This window comes from Danio rerio, chromosome 4, assembly GCF_052040795.2.
Source record: "Danio rerio strain M-AB ecotype USA chromosome 4, GRCz13ab, whole genome shotgun sequence".
NCBI lineage: Eukaryota > Metazoa > Chordata > Actinopteri > Cypriniformes > Danionidae > Danio > Danio rerio.
In genome coordinates, this window is record NC_141024.2 from 46,771,277 (window position 1) to 46,799,141 (window position 27,865).

A 27,865-nucleotide genomic window follows, 5' to 3' on the forward strand; every position below is an offset into this window, starting at 1 on the left:
AATGTGGGGATAGCTAATGACGAGGCTGGGTAAACAAATCTAAATACCAATTCCATTTTGGTTAATATAATTCATTCAAATATTGAGACATCCCTTTCCAACCAACCATTAAGAATGGTTTTGCTTTTAGAAATTGATTTATAATATTATTCTGAATATTAAGATTACTGTCTTTAGCAACAGTAATTCCTAAGTATAGACTTTCCTAAGTAAAGATTCTAAATCACTGCCATGAATTGCAATTAATTCACATTTTATTTATATTTAGATGTAGTCCAGATGCATAGGAGAAGAAATTAACTAGCAGAATGGCTTTGTCAATTCAAATTTTGTTCTTTGAAGAGCCCCTATTATGCATTAAAAAATATAATATTTTGGTTTTGGGGGTCTCCAACAACAGTCTGAAATGCATGTAAGGTCAAATAAAACTTTCAGTGTTTTATAATATGCATATATTTTTACCTAATTATCCCAATGACTCACATATGAATCATTCAGCGAAAATTAAATAAATAAAAAAAGTCAAACTGAGACAAAAAATGACTCATGATGGGAATGGGTCAGAACCCTTCAATTCTGGTGGATCAAGCAAGTCATCTAACAATAAAAAAAGAAAGTACTTGAAAGATCGCATTCACTCCAGTAAAATTCTAAATATGTGCATTAAAAGTTGCATAAACACTGCTTTGAAACTTGCAATGTTTGTTGGGAAACTGTATCTTTTTATACTTACTCAAATGTGTACTACACAAGTGCTTCAGAAAATGTGCTATTGGCCCGGGCTCAGAAAATTTACAGTGCTGACAAGTAAATGTAAGTGGTGCTATTGCGTCATCACTGCCCAATCGTGGTTCTGTATGAATTTTTGCCAGGGGAACATTTAAACTACTAATGGTGTTGAATGTACAAAGACAGTCATTGTGTAGGCATGGAAAAGGTACCTTTTTTGTACAACCACAATGTTCCAAACGATAATGTTTGAGAAGTTCCCCTCTTTTTGCAGAGTCAAAAATGCAATACATACATTTCCACATGTCCTTGTCTCATATCACCTGTAACAGAAAAGTTGAAAAAAAGTTTAACAATGTCAGTAAAAAAAGGATAAAAACAAAACAAAAGAACAATTACACTATAATTAAGATGGTAACGTTAATCTTACAACGTTATCCTAAATAAACCTAAATGTGCTAATAAAGGGCTCAGGCACTGACAAAGAGTTCAAATGATCATCCTGAAAGGTACATCTGAAAGATAGGCTCTTACAGTTTTTTCCAATTGTTTACACACAATTACTTGTACTTCAGACACAATGACTACAACATGTAACTGATGCGCCAACCCCCTTAACCAACTCTGCTAAACTACAAGCACAATTGCTGCTTTACACTCAAATTGCAGATTCAAACACACAGGATTTTGCACAATTTTCATGCAGAAAATCTTTTGTTTTCACGAGGAACACACTGTCATTCACAATTGTAAAGTCAGTTGCCCTACTTTGCATACTAACTTATCACATGAGTAAACACCTTTCACACAGAATTTCAATTTAGAAATCAGAGCTCATCTAGGTTCATACTAGTTTACTGCCCACCCATGTTTTTTAGTTGTTTATCTCCCCTTCCATATTCTCTTTTCCTTAAACCTATTGAGGATATTTTTTTCTGCGTGAAGATGAAAAGTGTATGCCCGAAATCCACACACAGTACACCTTTTCTCCAAGCTATAGCAGTTGATGCTTTTCGTGGCTGGATTCGCCATGCAAAGTGACATTTCCCCCACTGTTTGGCCAGAGCAAAACAGAAATGAGGATGGAGTTTAGCTGTTTTTTTTTTTTTTTTTACTGTGACTGTATTCAGTAAATTCTTGATGACATGTGTAGACCACGTTATGTGCAACTTTGTGTTGGTTGATGAACACCTTGTACAATGTATTTGTGGGGAAAATACAGTAAAATATGTTTGGTATTTGTTTGTTTTGTATGAAAACAATACTCTGAAATAGTTTACAATGCACTTCTGTAGGCCTACTGTCTGTAGTAAAGTGTAACACTGAACAAAAAAGGCTTACAGAAAGTCATAATGATGAATGGAGAAGAAGTGGTCATAGTGTTTTACATTAAGCACATCAGTGTTCAACTGATCTTATGAATGTGTCATTTGAAAACAAAATACCATTTTGAGAAGAAATTACATTGTTTTGAATGTAGAGTTTCATTTTGCAAAAGAATTTAAGAGTTTTACCCAATGTGTGTGTGTTTTGTGATTTGTGTGTAGAGTTCTGACAATATGAGACCTGCTTACAGAAAATGTGTGTAAACAATTGGAAAAAAACTGTAAATAAGTAAATCATCGCATAGCTAGTTATTGGAGACCATTGTGAAAATCTGTAATGCTTATGAAAAATCAATAATGTTAGCCTATTTGTCTCAGCTATAGCAAAACTAGCAATGCTATAACACACAATTAACCTAAAATTTGCATACTTTACAGGTGTACAGGTCAAAATTTTAAAGAAAGAAAATTGACTTTTTAATCATACCTCGAGAACATTATGCTCAAAATACTGTTAATTAATGGCGACACTGACAAAACTGGCCGTAAAAACGATAACACACATGGTCTAATTTAAGCACTGTTTCTCTGCCATGTTTTTCTGTCACAGAAAAAAATACTAGGCAACTTTATCAAATATGTAACGTTACACCTCCCTTAAAAAAAAAAAAAATTTTTTAATAATCATACCATCACAAAACCATTAAAAAAAAAATCCTTACTTGATAGCAAGATGAAGGAGGAAACGTTTACCTCAGAAGTGGCTGCCAATTTTTTTTCACAGAAATACACGATTACATTGTGATTTAATATTGAATTAATGAATATGTTTCAGTACTACAAATCAAACAATGAATAATTTGATATCTCCATTGCCACAAATTTCAGAACCCTGATGTCAATTTTCAAAACTCTAGACACAAAAATCTAAACAGTCACTACTTTTAACACATTCTCTCCAGTGTTCAAAACTCTGCATGCTGTTCATTTGTTTAGAGAAGTCTTGCATTTCAAGGGTCATTGGTTCACACAATCCTTTCATCATACAAATACTGCAGGAACACAACTTTAGATCACCAGCACACAAGATGCACATTGTTTCAATAACAAATTTTTAACAATCATTAAATATTGTTGTTTAAAATATATGATACAGCTTTCGTTAAGGTTTATACATAAGTGTAGAGGGTACAGACAGCGGATACACTGAACTAATGTAGGTTTACTGTCATTTTTTTCTCACTGCCCATCCCCATATAGAAAGCTGATATATGGCATGATATATGACAACATATGCAAATTACAACTGTATTCCACATACTGTACATAAAATGTTATAATAGTCAATAATTTGTCAAAATAGTGCAAAAAAAAAAAAAAAAAAAAAAAATATATATATATATATATATATATATTGCACTATTTTGACATATTATTATATATATATATAGTTTGGAGTTGTGGATTTGGTTCATCACAGTGGTGTTTTTATTACGCAAAAATCTTGGAAAGAACATTCTGTCAATGTAAATCCAGGCCTGACATTGGTCTGCTGTGATTGGGCTTTCTTACATAAATACAGTAATGTCAAATATGAAAACATTTTCTGTAAAAATGGTACATGAAACAAAGAAAGCATAAATATGGAAAAATGATCGAAATTTAAGGCCTTAAAAAGTCTTATATTTGCTGTTCTAGGTCTTATTTTTGCGATTTCCATGTAACGCTAAATCTAATGCTTATTTAAATTCTTTTTGTTGTTGTTGCTAGGTTTTCAGGGTGATTTATTTCATTAGTCCAACTGTAATTTGTGGTATTACAACTACAAAAAAGGTCAACTTGCAATAGCCAATCTCAGTGCGCGCAGCGAATGCGACGTCATCGCTGTGTTTGCGGAGGTTCGCTGCGGTTGTGCGCCACATGATTTCGGCTGGTGGAGTATGGCAATATTTTACTGACAAATGTCGTAAGCGCAGTATTACACATCAGGAGCGCATTCATGTAATACAAGAGAGCGAATCTGTTTGCTCACATGCCGGTTTTCTCTGTTCGTGGAAAAAACTTTTTGCCTGCACTCAAAACACTGGCAGCTCACGTGTAAATTATCTGCTCTAGCTTCATCGGACGATGCGGACTCACAATTTTTGTGTCCTGTGTTTCCTCCTCTTTTCGTGCTTTTGCTCTCCAGAGATGCTTCAGCATACTGTAGTTCTAAGAATAGCAAACTGATCAAATTAAATACAGTTTAGTTTTACTACAGTAAAGTGTGGTGAATTTTGGTTATTGGTAATAAATAGTGTACCAATATAAATTATATCAAAAGCACAAAGGGAAGAAGGAACAGTGTACTGAGAGCACGCAAGAAAATTTGTGCAGGAGCAGTGCATATTTGAGAGTGAGAAAATTTGCAGTTTTGTCCACAGAGGAAATCGGTGCACGAGAAAAGAGATTCGCTTGCTTGTATGACATGAATGCACTCTTGACTTGTAATACTGCGCTCATGACATTTGTCAGTGAAATAACGCCATAGCGAAGCTAATATAATTTTTTGAGACTCAGGTGAACAGTTCGCGCGGCACCGCATTTAATTTAAGTTGATTATGAAACACTTTAAAGAGATTTTGTCTGAAACAGGTACGTCTGCACTGACATCTTTTGTGATCCGTCCATGCGTGATCACAGGAAAAACCAGATGACCAATCACTCTTGGCTAGAAATTGCATCAGTGGGAAAGGAGGAAAGTTTTTGTAAAAGTTTGAAAAAACCTAAAAGGTAAGTTTGTTAAAACAAAATAAGAGTCCCCCCAAACACTTCTTAAATGATATAAATGATTATCTTTTTATTCATCTGATTTTACTGTCTGTTTCTTTTGATCAACACTTTGTTATTTAAAAAAATAGCTCAATGGCGAACATGTCAAGTATAAAAGCCTCATCCGGCGAAAGTATAAATCAGCGTTAAGATGTTTGTTTGTTTTTTCTGTAGTTCAATGGTGCATCTAACCTGTAGTGGTACTGTTCAATATAAATACATTTATTTTACCACTAATTTTATGATTTGACATTTTCTCACGCATGTTTGCGATATAGGTCTTAAATTTAATACTTAATGGTCTCAATATATCATAAATGTAACATTATGATATCTGCAGATACCCTGGTAGGGATTGTCGGAGGAGCAAAAGAGGGGGAGCCTTTAAAAATGTAAAGTTAAATTTGGGCATGCGCTGACTTTCACAGAGGCAAAACACACACACACACACACGGGAGAAAGACAGTGACTGTGTTTACATGGACATTAGTAATCAAATTATTTGACAAATTATTAAATGGTGGTCTTTCACTGCAGTTTCGAACTTTCATTCAGGAATTTCATTCATGCCCCTCGTGACAAACGAGATATTTGATTAGAGGTACTGCTCCAAGCATGTATTTTTTATGCAAAGTTTGATACCGCAAGGTGAATAAGAGAAAATAAAAACTCAGCATTTTCCGGAAACTTAGATGCACTTGGCAGGTAGCTTCAGAAAGCCATGTGTGTTATTCCTGTCACAAAATGCGATGAAAATCCTACAAAACTAACATGATTACACTCTTTGTAATAGTTAGTTTAATACGAACTAACTTTGCCATCTGAATAAACAAAGAGCACTGGTCGCTCACTTACCAAATCTGTAGAGACAGGACAATCAACAGCAACTAGGGCCGCATCTTTATTACAGTTTTTTTGGATTGCTTAATAACGATTTTCAAAACAGGGCCCATGTTTTCAAAACAGTACACACAATTAGCACAAACACACATCCAATTAGCAAAACACTACAGATCCTCTGCATAATTAAACTCTTGTAAAAACTATACACTTCTGTTTAAAAACCACACTTTACCATAAGAAACACACATTTTCACATTTACTATACTCTGTTTGCACAAGTTACACTCTGCTGTGATAAACCTAAAACACTTTTAGCACTTCTACGTCCCTATGATTAGAGTAGGCTACCATCAACAAAGTACAAATATAAAGTAAATTCACCAAACAATACTCAAGAACAATGCTGCACCTTGAAGAAACTCATTTATTCATCAACATGTCTAACATGTTGACATAAGGATTTAAAGTACTGTAACATGTCATTTTACATAGTGAACTGTAAGTTACACATCGTCTCTTCGCCTAGCTGAATCTGGCATGAGAATTATCAACATTGCAATGTTGTCCTTAGCAAGACACCTTGGAAAGAACCCAGATAGCAGGCAGTAATCGGCCCGAGCTCGGCTGCCCTCCGGCGCCTCCGGCTCCGACTCGGCATCGGCGAGTGTTATCCGGGCCGAGTGCGGCCCGCAGCTCGCTCGCGCACATGCGGCTGTGATGCGGCTGTAAAGCACTGGCCCGATTCCGGTCAACCATATCCGGTCCGAGTCTATCTGTAGAGTCCTGGCCGCTTCTGGCAAGGACTCGGCTGATGGCAACCGATTAAGTTCTTATTTTATCTAGTAATCTGTTAGCTCCACGTTTAATGATAATTTGAGAAAATATTCATGGTACGATAGCAAAAAAAAAAAAAAAAGAATATTTAGTGTGGATGGTCTCAATGTTTAGACGCAAACAAAACAATATTATTTATAAATAGATTATACATGTCATCTAGAGAAAAACTATGTAAAATTCGCTTATTTTTGAGATAGCACGCTCCTGTGCTGACTGTTTTTTTTTTTTTTTAAAGCAGAAGTTGGTTTCATAATAAACACATGCGTGACTAAACTCATGATCCAAACTCCAATCCAGACGGTGGCGGTAATGCTCCAACAAGCTGGTTGTCAACCACCATGGCACGAAGATCACAAGAAGAAAAAGTTTGATTTTTCAAAGATTCCATGTGGATTCCGGTCAGAAAGGTAAGCTTTTTACTGCTTGTGTACTGTATAATTAGCGAATTTAGAGCTTAAAACATTTCCACGGTGTTTGGTTGTAACAGCGTTTAGTAATTTACAACAGTTTGATACGAAATGTAACTTGCTTTAAGAAACACGACTGGAGCTAATGTATGCTAACGCTAACAGTTACAAACACGTCTGAAAGTTCCTTTTCCTTTTACACAATGTTAGATTGTAACGTGTGTAGTAACTGAAAACTATTTTAATTATTTTAAAGAAACATGAAACGAATTTGTGTGTATGCTAACTTTGCGTTAAAGAAAGTTTCTGTAGACGAATCCATTAACGCTAACATGGCATAACGTGTTTTTTTCCTGATTTAACATTATAAAGTACCGTGGATGTTGAAAAAATCATTGTACAGGCGTATACTTATCCAACAGTATTAATTCTGTGATTATGTGTAATTAAAAACTAATTAATTAATAAAATATTATTGTTTATCTTGTTTATGCAGTTAGTCACGAAAAATGATTGAAACTCGACTGTTTACTATTCTCTTTAAATTATCCAAGAGAAATATATTACTATGCACTTTAATTCATATGTGTTAGCCTATGTGAATCAATTATATCTTTTGTTCAAGCTGTAATGGTCAGTTAATGTAAAACTGAACGTCTTAAAGCAGATTTTGATGTTTTTTTTTGTTTTTTATGTTATTGACAGTGATAAATTCTGATTTAAATGAATGGGTAACAATATTTGTTGGTTAAGTCTTATTGTTCTTGTTTAACAAAGGTTAGTGAGATCATTTTGCAGCACATCACGACCAAAGAAGTCAATGGCACACTCTTTTGAACGTGAATAGGCATGTTATAGTTGTGTGCTAAAAGTCCATTATAAGATAGAAGTAAAGTTGGTTTTATATTTGCACATTCGCACTTACGCTCCCCTAATAAAATATTAGAAAACTATTGTTTGCAAATTCCAAATAGCGAAATCACACTAGCAGACAACTATTATCAAACTACAACAGCGTTCATGGTCAAAGAAATCATGCTAGTGTTGTTTGAAGTGTTACTTACATGCGATTTCAGACCGAATATTCAATATCGCGTGAAAAACAACAAAGGGACCGTGTCAAAAGTTCTCAGGTTGTTGAAAAACGAACTAAAGGAATTCAGCCAACTACTATAACGGTACACATCATTTACATTTTGCATTACAATGACATGTTTTTATTGATTAATATATTTCATGTAATTTTATATATATATATATATATATATATATATATATATATATATATATATACATACACACAATTTTTTTTATGTTTCTGATTTGTATGTAACCTTGTCATTTGATTTGTTTAAATAGGTTTTGAAATCATGGCCTGTGCACATCAACATCTGTGGACCCTGCAGAACATGCATGCAACCTGTGCCTTGCTGTTTTCCTTACCTCTGTCTTACCCATTGTCTTAACTAAATATTGTAACACTGTCATTTCTGTTTTTTCTGTTTATGACATGTTGTTGTACATTAAACTATCATTATATCATAAATAGTGTGCATTTACTATGATCATTATAATTTGTTGATCCTACAATGATTGGACAACAAAAAAATTACACATTTACATACACAATGAAAAATAAACACTACAGAAATTATGCTTTAAAATATTACTATAAACTATTGTAGAACATATATTTCTCCAAACTTACTTGTGATAGATATTATTATTACAGATGTCTGATATTAATTTGTTAATGCTACAATTATTTCACAACAAAATATTAAGATATTTACATTCATTAAAAACACTACAGAAATTATGCTCACAAATATTAATAAAAAATTTCACACCATATTTTTCTCAAAAAGTTCTTGTGAGTGATAGGGGATATTATGACTGATGTCTGATATTAATTTGTTAATCCTAAAATGATTGAACAACAAGATATTACGATATCTGTGTTTAACATGAAAAACATACTGTAGAAAATATGATTAGAATTATCAATATAAATTTATTTACAAGATATATTTATGAAAAGCTACTTATGAGTGATACACAATATTATTACTGATGCCTAATATTAATTTGTTGACACTACAATGGTTGGACTTAAAGAAATTTAGACATCTACATCCACAATGAAAAACACTACAGAAAATATGCCAACAAATATTAATATAAATTATTTCTCAACATATATTTATGAAAATGTACTTGTGAGTGATAGATAATATAATTAATGATGTCTGGTATTAATTTATTGATCCTACAATAATTGTAAAGCAAGATATTAGGATATCTGCATTTACCATGAAAAAAAAACTGAGGAAAAAATGCTTATAATTATCAATATAGTTTTTTTTTTTACAAAATATATTTATGAAAAGCTACTTGTGAGTCATAGATAATATTATTACTGATGGCTGGATTTTTAATTTCTTTATCCTACATTTATTTCACAACAAGATATTAAGATATTTAGATTCATAAAAAACACTACAGAAATTATGCTTATAAATATTAATATTAATTCATATCTAACATACATTTATTAAACAGTGCTTGTGAGTGATAGACAATAGTATTACTGATGTCCGATGTTCATTTGTTGACCCTACAATGATTGTGAAACAAGATATCAGGATGTTTACATTCACAATGAAACACACACTACAGAAATTATTTGCATAAATAAAGCATATTAATTAATGTACAGGATATATTTATGAAAAGGTCCTTGTGAGTTATAGATAATATTATTAACGGTGTCTGATTTTAATTTGTTGCTCCTACAACATTTGGACATTAGAAAATTAAGATTTTTACATTTACAATGAAAAACACACACTACAGAAATTGTGCACATAAAAATGAATATAAATTAATGCAAACCATATATTTATCAAAATGTGCTTGTTAGTGATAGACAATATAATTATTGATGCCTGATGTTTATTTGCTGACCCTACAATGATTTTGAAACAAGATATTAACATATTTACAATCATTAAAAACACACAATGCAGAAATTATTAACAAAAATTTTAATATAAATTAATATACATTATATATTTATGAAAAGCTTCTTGTGTGTGATAGACAATATTACTGCTGATGTCTGATAATAGTTTGTTGACGCTACAAACAAGATATTAAGATATTTACATTTATGAAAAAGACACACTACAGCAATTATGATCATAAATATTAATGAATTTTTTTACACCATATATTTATCTAAAAGTACTTGTGAGTGATAGATAATATTATGACTGATGTCTGATATTTATTTCTTTATCCTACAATGATTTCACAACAACAAATTAAGACATCTGCGTTTATTATAAAAAAAACATATGCTGTGGAAAATATGCTTATAATTATCAATATAAATTTATTTACAAGATATATTTATGAAAAGCTTCTTGTGAGTGATAGACAATATTACTGCTGATGTCCGATAATGGTTTGTTGATGCTACAATTATTGTGAAACAAGATATTAAGATATCAACGTTTACCATGAAAAATATGTACTGTAGAAAATATGCTTATAAAAATTAATATTAAATTGTTTGCAACACGTATCTATATAAGGCTACTTGTGAGTGATAGGGGATATCATGACTGATGTTTGATGTTCAATTGTTGATGCTACAGTGATTGGACAACAAAATATAAAGATATTTACATTCACTGTGATGAAAAACACTTCAGAAATTATGCTTATAAATATGAATATAAATTCATTTACAACATATAGTTGTGAAAGTGTACTTGAGAGTAATAGATAATATACTTATTGATGTCTGATTTTAATTTGTTAATCCTACAATGATTTTGAAACAAGATATTAATATATTTTACAATAAAAAAAAAACACTATAGAAAATATGCTTTAAAAGTCCACCTTAATAATTGTTGTGCACAATAGTAAAATAATATTTCAGTGGTGGTGGTAATGATGGTATTGATTTCAAGCATGAATCTTTATTTTTGTTGTACTCGTATAACTTATTTTAAGAATATTATAAGTATTTTTGTCACTTTTTATGTTAGCCTAAAGTCAAAGTCATTAATGTGTGTTTTTTTTTTTAAATATATATAAAAATAGTTTCCCAGAGATGGGTTGTGGCTGGAAGGGCATCCGCTGCATAAAATCTTGCTGGATAAGTTGGCGGTTCATTCCGCTGTGGCGACCCCGGATTAATAAAAACTAAGCTGAAAAGAAAATGAATGAATGACTTAATAAAAATATTTTTTATTAGCATAATTTTTCCAGCATTTGTCTACATGTTCTAGTCTAGTGTACTCATCATTTCTTTTACTAATAACATCTCTTTCAATATTATTTTGTATTTTTTTTAAGTTTGCTTACAACCACTGCATGTATTTAATCTTTTTATTTAAAAATATAAATTATGTTTTTTATACATTGTAATTTAACCAATTTTTCCCACATCAATCTTCATGATGTGGTGACATCAATTGTTTTACTGATAATATTTATTTATTTCAATATTTTTCTCGTATTATTTAAGTTTGCCTATAATCAATCTTCTATACATTTACAGGTGTAAAAAAGTACTTTAAAATATATGAATTTAAGCAAAATTATTTCCCACATGAGTCTTCATTTTATGTTGTACTCACATCAATTATTTTACTAATGTGCACAGCAATTATTATGGTGAACTTTTAAAGCATATTTTCTATCGAGTTTTTTTTTTTTTTTTTTCAAAATCATTGTATTAACAAATTAAAATCAGACATCAATAAGTATATTATCTATTACTCTCAAGTACATTTTCACAACTATATGTTGTAAATGAATGTATATTCATATTTATAAGCATAATTTCTGTAGTGTGTTTCATCACAGTGAATGTAAATATCTTAATATCTTGTTGCCCAATCACTGTAGCATCAACAAATTAACATCAGACATCAATCATAATATACCCTATCACTCACAAGTAGCCTTATACAAATACATGTTGTAAACAAATTTATATCAATATTTATAAGCATATTTTCTACAGTACATATTTTTCATGGTAAACGTTGATATCTTAATATCTTGTTTCACAATAATTGTAGTGTCAACTATTATCAGACATCAGTAGTAATATTGTCTATCACTCACAAGAAGCTTTTCATAAATATATCTTGTAAATAAATTTATATTGATAATTATAAGCATATTTTCCACAGCATATGTTTTTTATAGTAAACACAGATATCTTAATATTTTGTTCCACAATCATTGTAGGATTAACAAATTAAAATCAGCCATCAGCAGTAATATTGTCTATCACTCACACGTAATTTTTGAGAAATATATGGTCTACATTAACTAATATTAATATTTATGCACATAATTTCTTTAGTGTGTGTTTTTCACAGTGAATTTAAATATGTTAATAGCTTGTTGTCCAATCATTGTAGGATCAACAAATTAAAATCAGCCATCAGCAATAATATTGTCTATCAGTCACAAGTACATGTTTCTACAATTAGCAAAATATGAACCTATAGTTGTAATTACAATGTAACAAAACAGTTAAAACAATGAACAACACATACAGTGTCCAATCATTGTAGCATCAACAAATTGAAATTAGCCATCGGTTATCATATTGTCTATCACTTACAAGTACCTTTTTATATATGTTTATATGTTGTAAATGAATTTATATAACTATTTGTGATCATAATTTGAGTAGTTTATTTTTTTCAGTGAATGTAAATATCTTAATATCTTGTTTTACAATCATTGTAGGATCAACAAATTAACACCAGACATCAGTAATATTATTGTCTATAACTTACAGAAATTTGTGGAGAAATATATGGTATAAAATAATTTAAATGAAAATTTACGACCATATTTTTTTTAGTGTATGATTTTCACAGTGAATGTAAATAACTTAACTTCTTAATGTGCAATCATTGTAGGATCAACAAATTGCTATCAGACATCAGTAATAATATTATCTATCACTCACAAGTACCTTTTGAGAAATATATGTCATAAAAAATTATAAAAATATTTGTGTGAATATTTACTGTAGTGTGTTTTTCAGTGTGAATGTAAATATCTTGTTTCACAATAATTGTAGCATCAACAAACCATTATCGGACATCAGCAGTAATATTGTCTATCACTCACAAGAAGCTTTTCATAAATATATCTTGTAAATAAATTTATATTGATAATTATAAGCATATTTTCCACAGCATATGTTTTTTATAGTAAACACAGATATCTTAATATTTTGTTCCACAATCATTGTAGGATTAACAAATTAAAATCAGCCATCAGCAGTAATATTGTCTATCACTCACACGTAATTTTTGAGAAATATATGGTCTACATTAACTAATATTAATATTTATGCACATAATTTCTTTAGTGTGTGTTTTTCACAGTGAATTTAAATATGTTAATAGCTTGTTGTCCAATCATTGTAGGATCAACAAATTAAAATCAGCCATCAGCAATAATATTGTCTATCAGTCACAAGTACATGTTTCTACAATTAGCAAAATATGAACCTATAGTTGTAATTACAATGTAACAAAACAGTTAAAACAATGAACAACACATACAGTGTCCAATCATTGTAGCATCAACAAATTGAAATTAGCCATCGGTTATCATATTGTCTATCACTTACAAGTACCTTTTTATATATGTTTATATGTTGTAAATGAATTTATATAACTATTTGTGATCATAATTTGAGTAGTTTATTTTTTTCAGTGAATGTAAATATCTTAATATCTTGTTTTACAATCATTGTAGGATCAACAAATTAACACCAGACATCAGTAATATTATTGTCTATAACTTACAGAAATTTGTGGAGAAATATATGGTATAAAATAATTTAAATGAAAATTTACGACCATATTTTTTTTAGTGTATGATTTTCACAGTGAATGTAAATAACTTAACTTCTTAATGTGCAATCATTGTAGGATCAACAAATTGCTATCAGACATCAGTAATAATATTATCTATCACTCACAAGTACCTTTTGAGAAATATATGTCATAAAAAATTATAAAAATATTTGTGTGAATATTTACTGTAGTGTGTTTTTCAGTGTGAATGTAAATATCTTGTTTCACAATAATTGTAGCATCAACAAACCATTATCGGACATCAGCAGTAATATTGTCTATCACTCACAAGAAGCTTTTCATAAATATATCTTGTAAATAAATTTATATTGATAATTATAAGCATATTTTCCACAGCATATGTTTTTTTTATAATAAACGCAGATGTCTTAATTTGTTGTTGTGAAATCATTGTAGGATAAAGAAATTAATATCAGACATCAGTCATAATATTATCTATCACTCACAAGTACTTTTAGAGAAATATACGGTGTAAAACAAATTCATTAATATTTATGATCATAATTGCTGTAGTGTGTCTTTTTCATAAATGTAAATATCCTAATATCTTGTTTCACTATAATTGTAGCGTCAACAAACTAATATCAGAGATCAGCAGTAATATTGTCTATCACTCACAAGAAGCTTTTCATAAATATTTAATGTATATTAATTTATATAAAAATTTGTGTGCATAATTTCTGCAGTGTGTGTTTTTAATGATTGTAAATATGTTAATATCTTGTTTCAAAATCATTGTAGGGTCAGCAAATAAACATCAGGCATCAATAATTATATTATCTATCACTCACAATCACATTTTCATAAATATATGGTTTGCATTAATTTATATTTATTTTTATGTGCACAATTTCTGTAGTGTGTTTTTCATTGTAAATGTAAAAATCTTAATTTTCTAATGTCCAAATGTTGTAGGAGCAACAAATTAAAATCAGACACCGTTAATAATATTATCTATGACTCACAAGGACCTTTTCATAAATATATTTTGTAAAAAAAACTATATTGATAATTATAAGCATTTTTTCCTCAGTTTTTTTTTTCATGGTAAATGCAGATATCCTAATATCTTGCTTTACAATTATTGTAGGATCAATAAATTAATATCAGACATCAATAATTATATTATCTATCACTCACAAGTACATTTTCATAAATATATGTTGTAAAATAATTTATATTAATATTTGTGTGCATATTTTCTGTAGTGTTCATTGTGGATGTAGATGTCTTAATTTATTTAAGTCCAACCATTGTAACATCAACAAATTAACATCAGAAATCAATAATTATATTATCTATCACTCACAAGTAGCTTTTCATAAATATATCTTGTATATAAATTTATAAGAATATTTATAAGCATATTTTTATAGTATTTTTCTTGCATTTCAAAACAAGTTTATTTAAAAAGCACACTTCATACACAATGATAATTTAAGAATAAATCCATTACATCTCCTATTTCATCATTTTATCATGCAATTTCATTGATTACAAACACAAATCACAAAAGGTCTGCTGGTCTTCGTATTGCAGCTCCATATTGACACATGGGACATGAAACAAACATTGGCAAGAATCTCACTTAATAGGTTATGAAAGTACAACCTATTACATTACCATGTAATATGTGGCAATAATGTATAAAAATATTGTGCAAGTACATGCAAGTAAAAAAAAAAACATTCCAAAGTGAATAATAGCATTGTAAATCCCCAAATGCATAGATTCTCATTTTGGACTCTTTCGTCCACATGAGCCGCACTCATTTCATGACACTGTTATTTGCTGTCTTGAAAATATTTCTTTATTCACATGTACTTCAGCAGAGTAACATTTTAAAGGAGGAAGCCAGTGGTGAAGTTCACAAGTCTCAATCTGGCCATCTTTTGCTTGCGTACAATCTGTAAATAATTAGGAAAAAGAAGAGGGGAAAAAACATATATAATTATTCATATTACACATGAACATGTATACTTGTGTAAAGTGTATATACATTAATCATAACTCAAAAATCAGTGTATAAAATTACTATTCTATACTAATATACTATTTTAAATTACTAAGTCTGTGTTTCTAAATGTTTTATGTTTTTAAATAGTTTAATATAATGTATACATAAACATGTCTGTGATATATTGTTTGCAGATGATTTTATTAAGATTTAGTAGGCTTACTATTGACAGTGAACGTTAGCAGCTTGATTTTACAAACTGATAGTTTGTAGACGGTCCCTCAAAAAAGCGATGACGTCACCTCCTTCATAGAGGTAAGCGTGTTTTTCTACTCCTTTAAAACGCTGAGTTTGACAGAAAAGTGTGGTGTACATTTTGCTCATAATCGACTACAACGGTAAATAATTGAATTTGGATTCTTTACTTGCTGATTAACAAACTTATTGAACGCAGAGGTCGGAATGTGCGAATATAAAACCAACTTTACTTCTATCATTATAAGCTGTAAACTGCTGATACATTATCAACATAGATTGAGCTTTTCAGACGTTACATTACTAATTGCTTCACAAACAGCTGAAATGGTCTATTGTTATTGGCTATCATCATCAAACATTTTTCACAATGGTAGGTTAATCTTCATGGGTACAGAATAATGCATGTGCTTGACCATCTTACAAATCTATGTCTCAGATTCATAAGGCTGTCACTCTGCATGAATCTCCAAATAAATCTTGTGCAACCTTCTGTGTACTGATTATTTACACTATAGGTATTATATGCATTAATTAACTTTGATAGTATTTTAGGATTTGAACTTTTCTTTACGGGAGGTTAACAACAATGTGATGTTTCATTATAGATGCATATGAGGAAGCTCGACTCAAACATCCACACGCAACTGTGATTTCTGACTGGTAGACAGATGAGGATGATGATCGCCTGTCATACATCTAAAGACAGAACAGGTTTGTTTGCAATTATTTTAAACACATACTGTCAACATTATGTCATTGATCTATTACAACCTGTGAGTTTTGACCTGGCACTATACTAAAGTGATGTTTTGTTTTGTAAATGTATCTGATTAAGGAACAGTATAGACACATCTATACCGTGATGAAGAAAAATTACTTGGAACAAAGAGGCTGGATAAAAGGCAGGTATGAAGATTTCAGAAATCAATGCAGCACCACAAGTACCATCACCATCAATGACTATGGCAGAAATCTTAAGACCACCATCAAGATGCACAGATACTGTACATTCCAGTACACCAGGCGTGTCCAAACTACGGCCCGCGGTGAGGCTTTTTATAAATATCAATAGAATCTGGCCCGCTATACAAAAATGAACGTAGTTCAATAAATAACCACCGGGTGTCGCTATTACATGCATTCAATTAAGCAGCAGTTCTTGTTATGATCTATAAATCTATCTATCTATCTGTCTGTCTGTCTGTCTGTCTGTCTATCTATCTACACACAGTTGAAGTCTGAATTATTAGCCCCTCATTGATTTATTTTTCTTTTTTAAATATTTCCCAAATAATGTTTAACAGAGCAAGAACATTTTTACAGTATGTCTGATAATATTTTTTCTTTTGGAGAAAGACTTATGTTTTATTTCGGCTAGAATAAAAAGCGGTTTAAATTTTTTTATGAACCATTTTAAGGTCAAAATTATTAGCCCCTTAAGTCTTCAGAACAAACCATTGTTATAAAATAACTTGCCTAATTACCTTAACTTGACTAGTTAACTTGATTAACCTAGTTAAGCCTTTAAATGTCACTTTAAGCTGTATAGAAGTGTCTTAAAAATATCTAGTCAAATATTATTTACTGTCATCATGGCAAAGATAAAATAAATCAGTTATTAGAAATGAGTTACTAAAACTAATATGTTTAGAAATGTGTGGAAAAAATGTTTAACTCTCCGTTAAACAGAAATTGGGGAAAAAATAAACGGTGGCTAATAATTTAGGGGGGCTAACAATTCTGACTTCAACTGTATTTATATATATATATATATATATATATATATATTTATATATACACACACACGTGTCTGTGTGATGTATGTAAAATTTGGCCCGCGACAACGTTTGTTTTTTTGCATCTGGCCCTCGGCCCAAAAAGTTTGGACACTCCTGCAGTACACCTATGAACATTTACAGTCTTTGTTCTAGTGCAGTTTGAGATCAAGACAGAACTTATTGCATTTCGTGATGTCTTTGTAAGAATTAAAGACATCACTAAATTTGTTTAGGTTTAATGCAGCTAGAAAGTAAAGATCAACTAGAGAATATCAGCAGTGTCTAACCCACTGTTATATTTACAGAAGTTGTATGAGAATAAGCTACAGGTTGATTTATACTAATCTGTTATTTTTCTTTTTTAGCACAACTGACTGAAGTTTTAAAATCATGCAACGTCATAAAGCAGCAGCTGGGCCTGATTCTCACAAAACCAAAACAGACGTGATGAAATTCCAGATGTAAACACATTTGACCTTCCTTTGGCCAATTTGATTTGGAAAAGCTTGAAAATCAACTAAAGGAGCAGCCCGAACAAATGAAGAAACTGGTAAGTTCAAGCTCTTGCTAATTTCAAAGTGTTTTAAGTTTATTTGTTTTTTTTATTGTTTTTTTTTTGCTTCGTAGGTAGCCTACTTTTTTCCTAATTTTTTCTTTTTTTTTACATTAGTACTTGTTCACTACTAATTATCTGTTTATCTTTTAATCACAGATGGAGTGAGGACAAATGTCCATACCACGCCACTGATAAAGAAGTGGAAAAATGCATTACAAGGTAGCTACAACTTGCCCCTGACAGGGATGGAGGAAGAAAGAAGAGAAAGCTAATGTGTCAAATGTCTACATCACTATTTTGTTTTATTTTTTAAACAACATTTTAAGTGTATTAGGATGTTCCCTGATACTTGAACAATTTGTTTCTTTCATTTGCATTTATATATATATATATATATATATATATATATATATATATATATATATATATATATATATATATATATATATGTATATGTATGTATATATATATATATATATATATATATATATATATATATATATATATGTGTGTGTGTGTGTGTATATATGTATGGTATGTATGGTATGTATGTATGTGTGTGCGCCAAATTCTGAAGAAACATCTTGATACATTTTTAATAAACGTAATACAAATACAATTGTAAATATAAAATTGCACAAGACGTGTTGAAAGAAAATTGCTGTTTGTGCAATTGATTTTGTTCAAGTTTATTTAAAAATAAGTTTGACTTTATACTTCTGCAATTATATATATATATATATTTGTTTGTTTATTATTATTTTAATGTTTTATTAAAAAATGTTTCAAGATGTTTCTTCAGAATTCTGCAGTACTTTTTACAAGTTTGACTTGTATATTTTACGGATTGTCATTGGTATTTTTAAGATGTTTCTTGCTATATCTTAAATTGGTTTCTATATTTAGGTTTATATAAAATTTAGCTGTTTTTTACAAATTTTTAATTCAAGTCTATTGGGAAAACAGGGTTGTTTTAAAAACATCTGTGTTTGTGTGTAATTTTTAGATTTTTTGTTTAAATCTTTCTGTGTGTCTTTATTGTGTTGTTTTATTGTTGTTTTTATATTGATATTCTTGTGCACTACAAAATTATGTATAAAATTTTAGTACTATTTTTTTCTTGCAATCAATAAACGTTTAACATTTATTTATTTTGTCATTTGTCTGATTATTTTCGTTACAGAATATGTATGCAGTTTGCACTTTATTCAAAGGTTAAACGCAGTGCTTACACTTTGTGTTTACATTATAGTCTGTGTTTGCTGTTATATAAATTCAAATGGTTGTAATACCATATATCAAGTACCAATGTAATACCAAAAGGTTTTATAAGGTGTATAAATACGGAGTCGCGCCAGCTCCGGGCAACAGCGCACATTACCCTCGCGCCGATTCCGGCGCGGATGCGCAGCGTAGGCTCGCTTGATTCGGGCCGGAATCGGGCAGTGAGTCCACAGGCATCCGGCCCGAGTACGGCAGCCGAAGTTGGGCCGAGGGGTTAGTCTCCGGCAGGCGACAATCTAGCCGGAACTGGCCCGAGTATATTTTGCTATCTGGGTTGCTTGAGAACTAAACGATGCTGCATATATCTGACCTGGCCATCTATTACTTATTCTACCTATGTCTTTGGGCATTAAGTGTGTTTCCTGAAGAAAAACAATTTTACATTTTAGTTGTTTTATTCTAGACATAACTTGTTTGATTTTAGAGAAAGTATGTAACCCTCTACAATTCCAAGAAACAATTTTAACCTCAATAATACCAGTCATATCCTTCTATATTGTAAAATGATCCAAGCTTCTTCCATATTTTAAAACGTAAAAAACCCTGTACGTATAAAGATGAGTCATAAAACAAACTAAAAACAACAACAACATAAACATATTCCGATTTTAAATAGAAAATAAAAATATACTTATACACCACAGCTGTGAATTGCCGAGAACCGCCAGCAAATCCAGGTTCTTCTTTGCTTCTAACTTCCTTAACTAAATCAACCCAATTTAACTTTGGGTAAAGCAACCGTAAAGTACGATAGATCGCATCGCATTTACCCCAGCTTATTAATTTAAATCGTCCCATTCTGAGGAGTTCGACATAATGTCTTGAATATTGCACACATTCATAAAGTGAAAACAAAGTTGAGAAAACAGCACCTGCTTAGATGTTCATTAGAAAGTCGTTAACTTCCGATGAATTTTGAAAGACATGAGCATGGCCATCAGTGGTTACTCGGAGGCGCGCTGGAAAGATGAATCCATAAATCAGTCCCTTAGCTCGCAGCTTCTTCTTTACTTCGTCGAACTGCCTCCATTGTTTGTTTACTTCAGCAGAAAGGTCCGGAAAGAACATGATTCTGTGATTCTGGAATAGTACCTCTTTCTTTGCTCTGGCCGCACGCATCACGCGTTCCTTGTCTCTGTAATCCAGAAACTTTGCGATCATCACTCTCGGAGTTGCTTTTGTATCAGCTGCAGTTTGGCGTGCATAACCGATCTTGTGGGCTCTTTCTATGGCCAGTGGTTTTCAAAGTGGTCCCATGTCCAGCGCTTCAGGTAACCAGCTTTCTAAGAATGTACATATGTAACCCTCCCAAAAAGGGCATAAAGTATTCACACACAACACAAGTTCTTTGCTGGACAAAATACAGTATTTATTTTGGGCCACAATAATCAAGTAAACGTCAAACACTCAATTCATTTAAATACTAATTTTACTTTTATTTTATACAATAATCTTAAAGATTAAAATTCCACACAAGGGGAGCAGCAGGTAGGGAATCAAAAGGACATAAAGTTCATGATGTAAAGATTGTTAGCGGACTGCATAAAAATTATTAGGTAAGGCAATTAAAATGACCACCACAAGGCATTTAACAAGGGGTATCAACCGTAATTGTGCAACAAATCATCATTTCACATCAACCCAGAGTTGTAATACACCACACAGTAAATCTCATAAATATAAATGTATAAATAACACCCATAAATAGACTCCACACAGCAATCAAATCATAAGCTACCATCAATACCACTCCAGCTAAATATCAAGCCGTCGTCATTTAACATTTCCTTTACGGAGCGTGATGCTAGCCTGCGCTCATCCCCCGTCACACGCACGCACGCACACACACACGCACGCACACACACACACACACAGACAGACAGACAAAGTACAAGCGCCGGGAGCAATCAAACTCACTCAAACTCCCGGCGAACAAAATGCAATGCACACACAATGACCCCGCAACAGTATAACTGTGCTGCTGGCCCGCTTACCCGCTACCGGACGTGGGATACAGCGATTGGAAAGTCAACAGCGGCCGCCGAAACTTTAGTCCGGGGAAACCCCAGCACTACCAACTATCCCTCCCAGTCATTCGCTCGCGCACAACATCATGCCCACGTCCCGGCACGATAGCCTTGGCCAGCGGCTCAGCAGCACCTGCAATCAAAAACCAAGAAAAACCCCTCCTGACCCAGAAACTACAATCGCTTTTAAAGGCTTGGACTCATTACAAATTGAACTCAGCTGTTCATCTCCTGGAAACGTCATAGACGCAAATGACGCCAGTACGCATCATCCTGGTTTGGGAAGCACCGCTTACATCCACCCCCCCTACTCAAAATGTGTCCACACATTTCCACTTAAATTCTGTAACGCTGAGGCAACAGGCCCTTGGTGGCCCGTGCAGATCGCCTTAAACCCTCCACTGATACAACAGGTGGGCTAGAGAGTCCTTCTCTCTGTATAGTCTGAGCAGTTGTTTCAGCGTTGTCCATAACAGTCCTTTCATTTTCCCTTACAGGTGCAGGCAAATCTGTTAGACAGCCCCCGACCCAAGGATACATACACCAATTACTGTTCAGTGGATCAACCTGAAGAGCAGGAGCTTGCTCCCCTACTTCATTCTCTGAATGTGAGGTTACCTCAAATTTGCAGGGACTTAACATATTGCGGTGCAACACCCTCTCATCACAATTACCCCCTTCCTTCTTTACAACATAAACTGGTATGTCAAGATTAGGTTGAGAAATAACCACATATGTATTCCTCTCCCACCTATCCTCCAATTTACCTTTTCCCCTGGCCCTCTTATTAAGAACCATTACCCTCTGTCCTATTAGCAAAGGTTCCCCTCTTACCCTACGATCAAACCCCTTCTTTTGATGAAGTTGAGCCTTCTGGACCTGTTTTCTCGCTTGACTATAGGCAGTTACCAGTCTTTTATGGTGATGATGCACCCAGCTGCCAACTGTTCCTGAAAACCCATCTCCCCGACCCAACATAATGTCCATGGGCAACTTAGCATATCGTCCAAACATCAAAAAGTAAGGGGCATACCCTGTAGATGGATGGGGGGTATTATTGTAGGCTTGTACCATCTCTGCTACATGCTGGTCCCAATTTTCCTTCTGGTCATCCCTTAATGTACCCAGCATGCTCAACAATGTCCGATTAAAGCGCTCACATTGTCCATTCCCTGCAGGGTGATAGGGTGTTGTATGGGACTTTCTGATGTCATATAATCCACACAGTTCCTTTATGACTCTAGACTCAAAATTGGGACCCTGATCAGAGTGCAACTGATCAAATCCCCCAAACTGCTGAATGAAATGTTCCCATAACGCCCTTGCAGTTGTCACCGCTGTTTGATCCATGGTTGGCACTGCCACAGCATAACGGGTAAAATGGTCCATCATAACTAAAATGTTACACCTCCCACTACGCGCAGGCTCCAGTGACAGGAAGTCCACAGACACAATCTGTAATGGATAATCTGAATCTATGGATACAAGCGGGGCACTCACTTTATTAGCTGGGGTCTTATGCAGATTACATCGAACACATTTAAGACACCACTTCTCCACTCCTTGTGTCATCCCCGGCCAAAAGAAACGGCGACGGGCCAAGCCGAGAGTTTTTTCCACTCCAAGGTGTCCGGCACGATCGTGCACCCATTCTAGGACTTGGTTCTGCAAACTTTGAGGCACCAAAACTTGTTTCAGTTTGTCAAATGTCTTTGGATCACATACCTCACGGCACAACAATCCTCGATCGGTGCCCAGACGACCCCACTGTCGCAGCACCACTTGAGTAGGTCGATCCTCTGCTGCTCGTTCTCTTGGTCCAGGGCCTCTTCCTCTGTCCATATACATCCACAATCGTGACAGCACTGGATCCGCCCGCTGTGCCCTCACCCAGTCATCCAACAAACTAGGTCCGACACACTCCTCCTGGGTCAACTGTGGCTCTCGTTCTTTGCTTGGCTCCTTCTCCTGGTCCTTAACTACTGGAACAAAGGCATGGACACAAGCATGAACCACTTCAGATGGTACATATCCCGGCTCACCACATGGCACTGCTTCATCCTCTATAGACTGGCCATCTGTCTCTTTCCCAGGCCATCTCGAGAGGGCATCAGCGTTTCCATTTGTCCGTCCTGGTCTATAGCGCACATCAAACTGAAATCCAGCCAATTGGGCCATCCATTGTTGCTCCACTGCCCCCAGCGTAGCCGTATTCAGGTGAGCCAGCGGATTATTATCTGTGAACACAGTAAAGGGAGACACCGCAAGATAGTCCCTGAACTTTTCCGCTATAGCCCATTTTAAAGCCAGCAGTTCTAATTTAAATGAGCTATAGTTTTTATCGTTCCTCTCCGTAGGGCATAGGCTTCTGCTTGCATAAGCAATTACTCTCTCCTTCCCTTCTTGAACCTGAGCAAGTACTGCTCCCAAATCCGTCTGACAGGCATCCGTATACAGCACAAATGGCAGCTGGAAATCAGCATATGCTAATATGGGTGCTTGCAGGAGGCTCTCCTTTAATTTCTTGAAGGCGCTTTCTTGCATCTCCCCCCATGCCCAACGCTCTGCTTTACCTGCAGCTGGTTGAGTTCGTCGTTTCGATGTCCCCCATAACATTGAATTCAGTGGTGCTGCAATCTTTGCAAAGTCTTTTATAAAACGTCTATAATAACCCACTAGGCCCAAAAAGGCCCGAAGCTGGGTAATGTTTTGAGGAGCCGCCCATGTCTCCACGGCTTGCAACTTCCCTGGGTCTGGTGACACCCCTCCTTCTGAAATCACATGGCCCAAATAATGCAATTTGCTCTGAAACAGAGAACACTTAGTTGGTTTTACTTTCAGGTTAAAATCCCCAAGACGACTAAAAACCACGTCCAGATGGTCAATGTGAGCCTCAAAAGAGGAGGAGAAAATAATTATATCATCCAGATAAAGCAACACAGTTTCAAAATTTTGATCCCCAAGACAGCTTTCAACCAGCCTTTGAAAAGTTCCTGGAGCATTGCATAACCCCATTGGCATCCGATTAAATTCATATAGCCCCATTGGGGTAACAAAAGCGGTCTTCTCTTTGTCAGCTGGGTGCACCCCCACTTGCCAATACCCATGTGCTAAATCTAAAGTTGAAAACACTGTAGATTTTTTCAATGAGGCTAGTGATTCCTCAATTCTAGGCAAAGGATATTAATCTTTATGTGTAACACCATTCAGACACCTGTAGTCTACGCAGAAACGAAGGGTGCCGTCCTTCTTTCTGACAAGCACTACAGGTGCTGCCCAGGGGCTATAGCTCTCCCTAATAATACCATTCTCAAGCATGTTATTTAAAAGTCCCCTAACTTCCTGATACAATTTTGGTGGAATCCTATTGTAACGTTCTCTAATCGGGGCTGCATCACCTGTTGGTATTACATGCAAGACTCTATCTGTAAATCCATAATCTTCCTCATGCTCTGAGAAAACCTTCTGATGTTTAGCCAGCAAACCAGAAATCATCTCTTGTTGTTTTAGACTAAACTGCTGTGGATCTAACGGTACAGCAACAGGCCATGGCATCTGCACTTGTTCGTCATCCTGCACTCTATTTTGTCTCACGCTTACCTCCACAGTGTCATCATCTAATGATCTTAATTCCACATTTCCTTGCAGGCCAGAAGAACACAACTCCACATCTGAAAGCTGTCCAATCCGGCAGCGTTGGGAGAGGATCACAGCCACTGGGGACAGATTAAGAATTCTAACCATAACCCTTCCCTTTGAAACTGTACTCAACGATCGGGCTACCAATAACTGCCCTGGCAATACATCTGGACATGGTTCTACCAAACCCACATAATCCCTCTTATCAGGCCGAACCCGTGCACATGCCTCGATCACCATCTCTGACTGTGGTGGTATTATTTTTTTCCTTCCCTGGGGCCAGTAAATTGAACTTATCTGCCCCGACTCGTCAGCAAAATGTAATAAATCTTCACACACAGAAAACATCTGGCGCCATACTTTAACTTGTACTTCACTTTCTGAGCCTAGGTAATCATCTCCAGTTTTTGTCATTAAAAATTCTCTACATTCCTTAATTACATTCATGCCAATCAACCCTGGATATGATGATCCGTTTGAATCTTTGACAATAAGCACGCCCCTTTTTGGTATGACTTTGCCACAAATATTTAAATCCACCTCAATGTAGCCAATATATGGGATGACTAACCCATTAGCAGCCACTAGGTTAAATTTTTGAATGGGTGGATACACCGTTGGCCCTTCGGTCTCGAAATGTTTCTTAAAATAACTTTCAGTCAATGTGGTTACCTGCGAGCCAGTATCAATTAAGCAAGATGTTTTAACTCCTTGTATTTCTACCTGCACGACTGGACATTGTCCTATTAGGTGATCTTTCTTTTCTAATTGGCCACTACTTGATGTACCCACCGTTTGGGCCTGTACAGTGGGCTCTATGAGTTTAAAGGCCCTTGTGGTCCTTCTACAGTCCTACAACGTCTTTCAATATGACCCACTTGTTTACAACGCCGACAAAGAGGTCTTCCCTGATGGTCGAATTGATCAGAACTTCTTCGACCCCCCATCAACTCATACCTAGGTCTAACACCCTCACTCTTAGGCCACATATTCTGTACTCCTTCACGGACTTCACTCATCATTCCAGCTACTATTTCTTTTTTTCTCCTTTCAGCTGCAAAAATACCTCCTGTTTAATTTCCTCTACCAATTTGGTTGTATCTAGAGTTGGTTTCATTTGTACGGTTGCAGCTACTGCTTGCCTTACCTCTCCAAACGCATCTGCTTGTAGGATGGCTTCTCGTTTAATATCAACAAAAGCAATATCTGACGATGCTCTTACCATACCCTGAAGTTCCCTCCGCAGCCCGGCATCAAAAAGTCCCAAAATAAACTGATCCCGTAACACATAGCCTCCAGTAGTGTGATCTCCCCTACTCTCCAACCGATTACTTAATTCCTGAAGTACTAATGCAAACTGTCTCACACTCTCATCGGTCCTTTGTTTACGAGTAAAAAATTGGGAACGAAGGGTTGCAAGAGGGACTGTATCCCCATAATTATTTTTCAAAAATGTCAATATCTGTCTTGATGTTACACGCTCTGCTATCGGCAAAGCTAACACTTCCCTCTTCGCTTCCCCATCTAAATTACTTATTAAAGCTGAAACTTTTTGAGCCTCTGAAAAAGGGTACATATCAAACATTGATTTTTGCATATTATGCCAATCCTGAAAATTATTCTTCTGTGCCGTTTTCTCCCCACTAAATTTTTGACACCATGGTGTCCCCATCATCAAAGGAAACATAAGCATGGCTTGATTCTGGGCTAAATTAGGTGAGCTATCAGCCCCCTGCTGCTGCTCACCAGATGTAGAAGGTGACTGGTCTAACTGTTGTGTGGTTGACATTTTCCTGATTATTGCCCAAAGTCCAGACTGCCAAAACTACGCCAAGTTGTAACCCTCCCAAAAAGGGAATAAAGTATTCACACACAACACAAGTTTTTTGCTGGACAAAATACAGTATTTGTTTTGGGCCACAATAATCAAGTAAACGTCAAACACTCAATTCATTTAAATACTAATTTCACTTTTATTTTATACAATAATCTTAAAGATTAAAATTCCACACAAGGGGAGCAGCAGGTAGGGAATCAAAAGGACATAAAGTTCATGATGTAAAGATTGTTAGCGGACTGCATAAAAATTATTAGGTAAGGCAATTAAAATGACCACCACAAGGCATTTAACAAGGGGTATCAACCGTAATTGTGCAACACATCATCATTTCACATCAACCCAGAGTTGTAATACACCACACAGTAAATCTCATAAATATAAATGTATAAATAACACCCATAAATAGACTCCACACAGCAATCAAATCATAAGCTACCATCAATACCACTCCAGCTAAATATCAAGCCGTCGTCATTTAACATTTCCTTTACGGAGCGTGATGCTAGCCTGCGCTCATCCCCCGTCACACGCACGCACACACACACGCACGCACACACACACACACACAGACAGACAGACAGAGTACAAGCGCCGGGAGCAATCAAACTCACTCAAACTCCCGGCGAACAAAATGCAATGCAC

General features: G+C 34.3%; 1 long non-coding RNA gene across 2 annotated transcripts; it reads left to right on the top strand.

Moving 5' to 3' along the window:
• Nucleotides 1–6,897: 6,897 nt before the first annotated feature.
• LOC148681977 (uncharacterized) lies at nucleotides 6,898–19,580 on the top strand. 2 transcript variants are annotated; one of them, XR_015942820.1, is made up of 6 exons: nucleotides 6,898–6,952; nucleotides 16,705–16,810; nucleotides 16,935–17,005; nucleotides 18,243–18,427; nucleotides 18,590–18,793; nucleotides 19,224–19,580. It is a non-coding gene; the product is annotated as an uncharacterized LOC148681977 (long non-coding RNA). The 2 variants fall into 2 exon arrangements; XR_015942821.1 differs by lacking the exon at nucleotides 19,224–19,580 and having other exon boundaries at nucleotides 16,941–17,005; nucleotides 18,590–18,843.
• The last annotated feature ends 8,285 nt before the right edge of the window (nucleotides 19,581–27,865 follow it).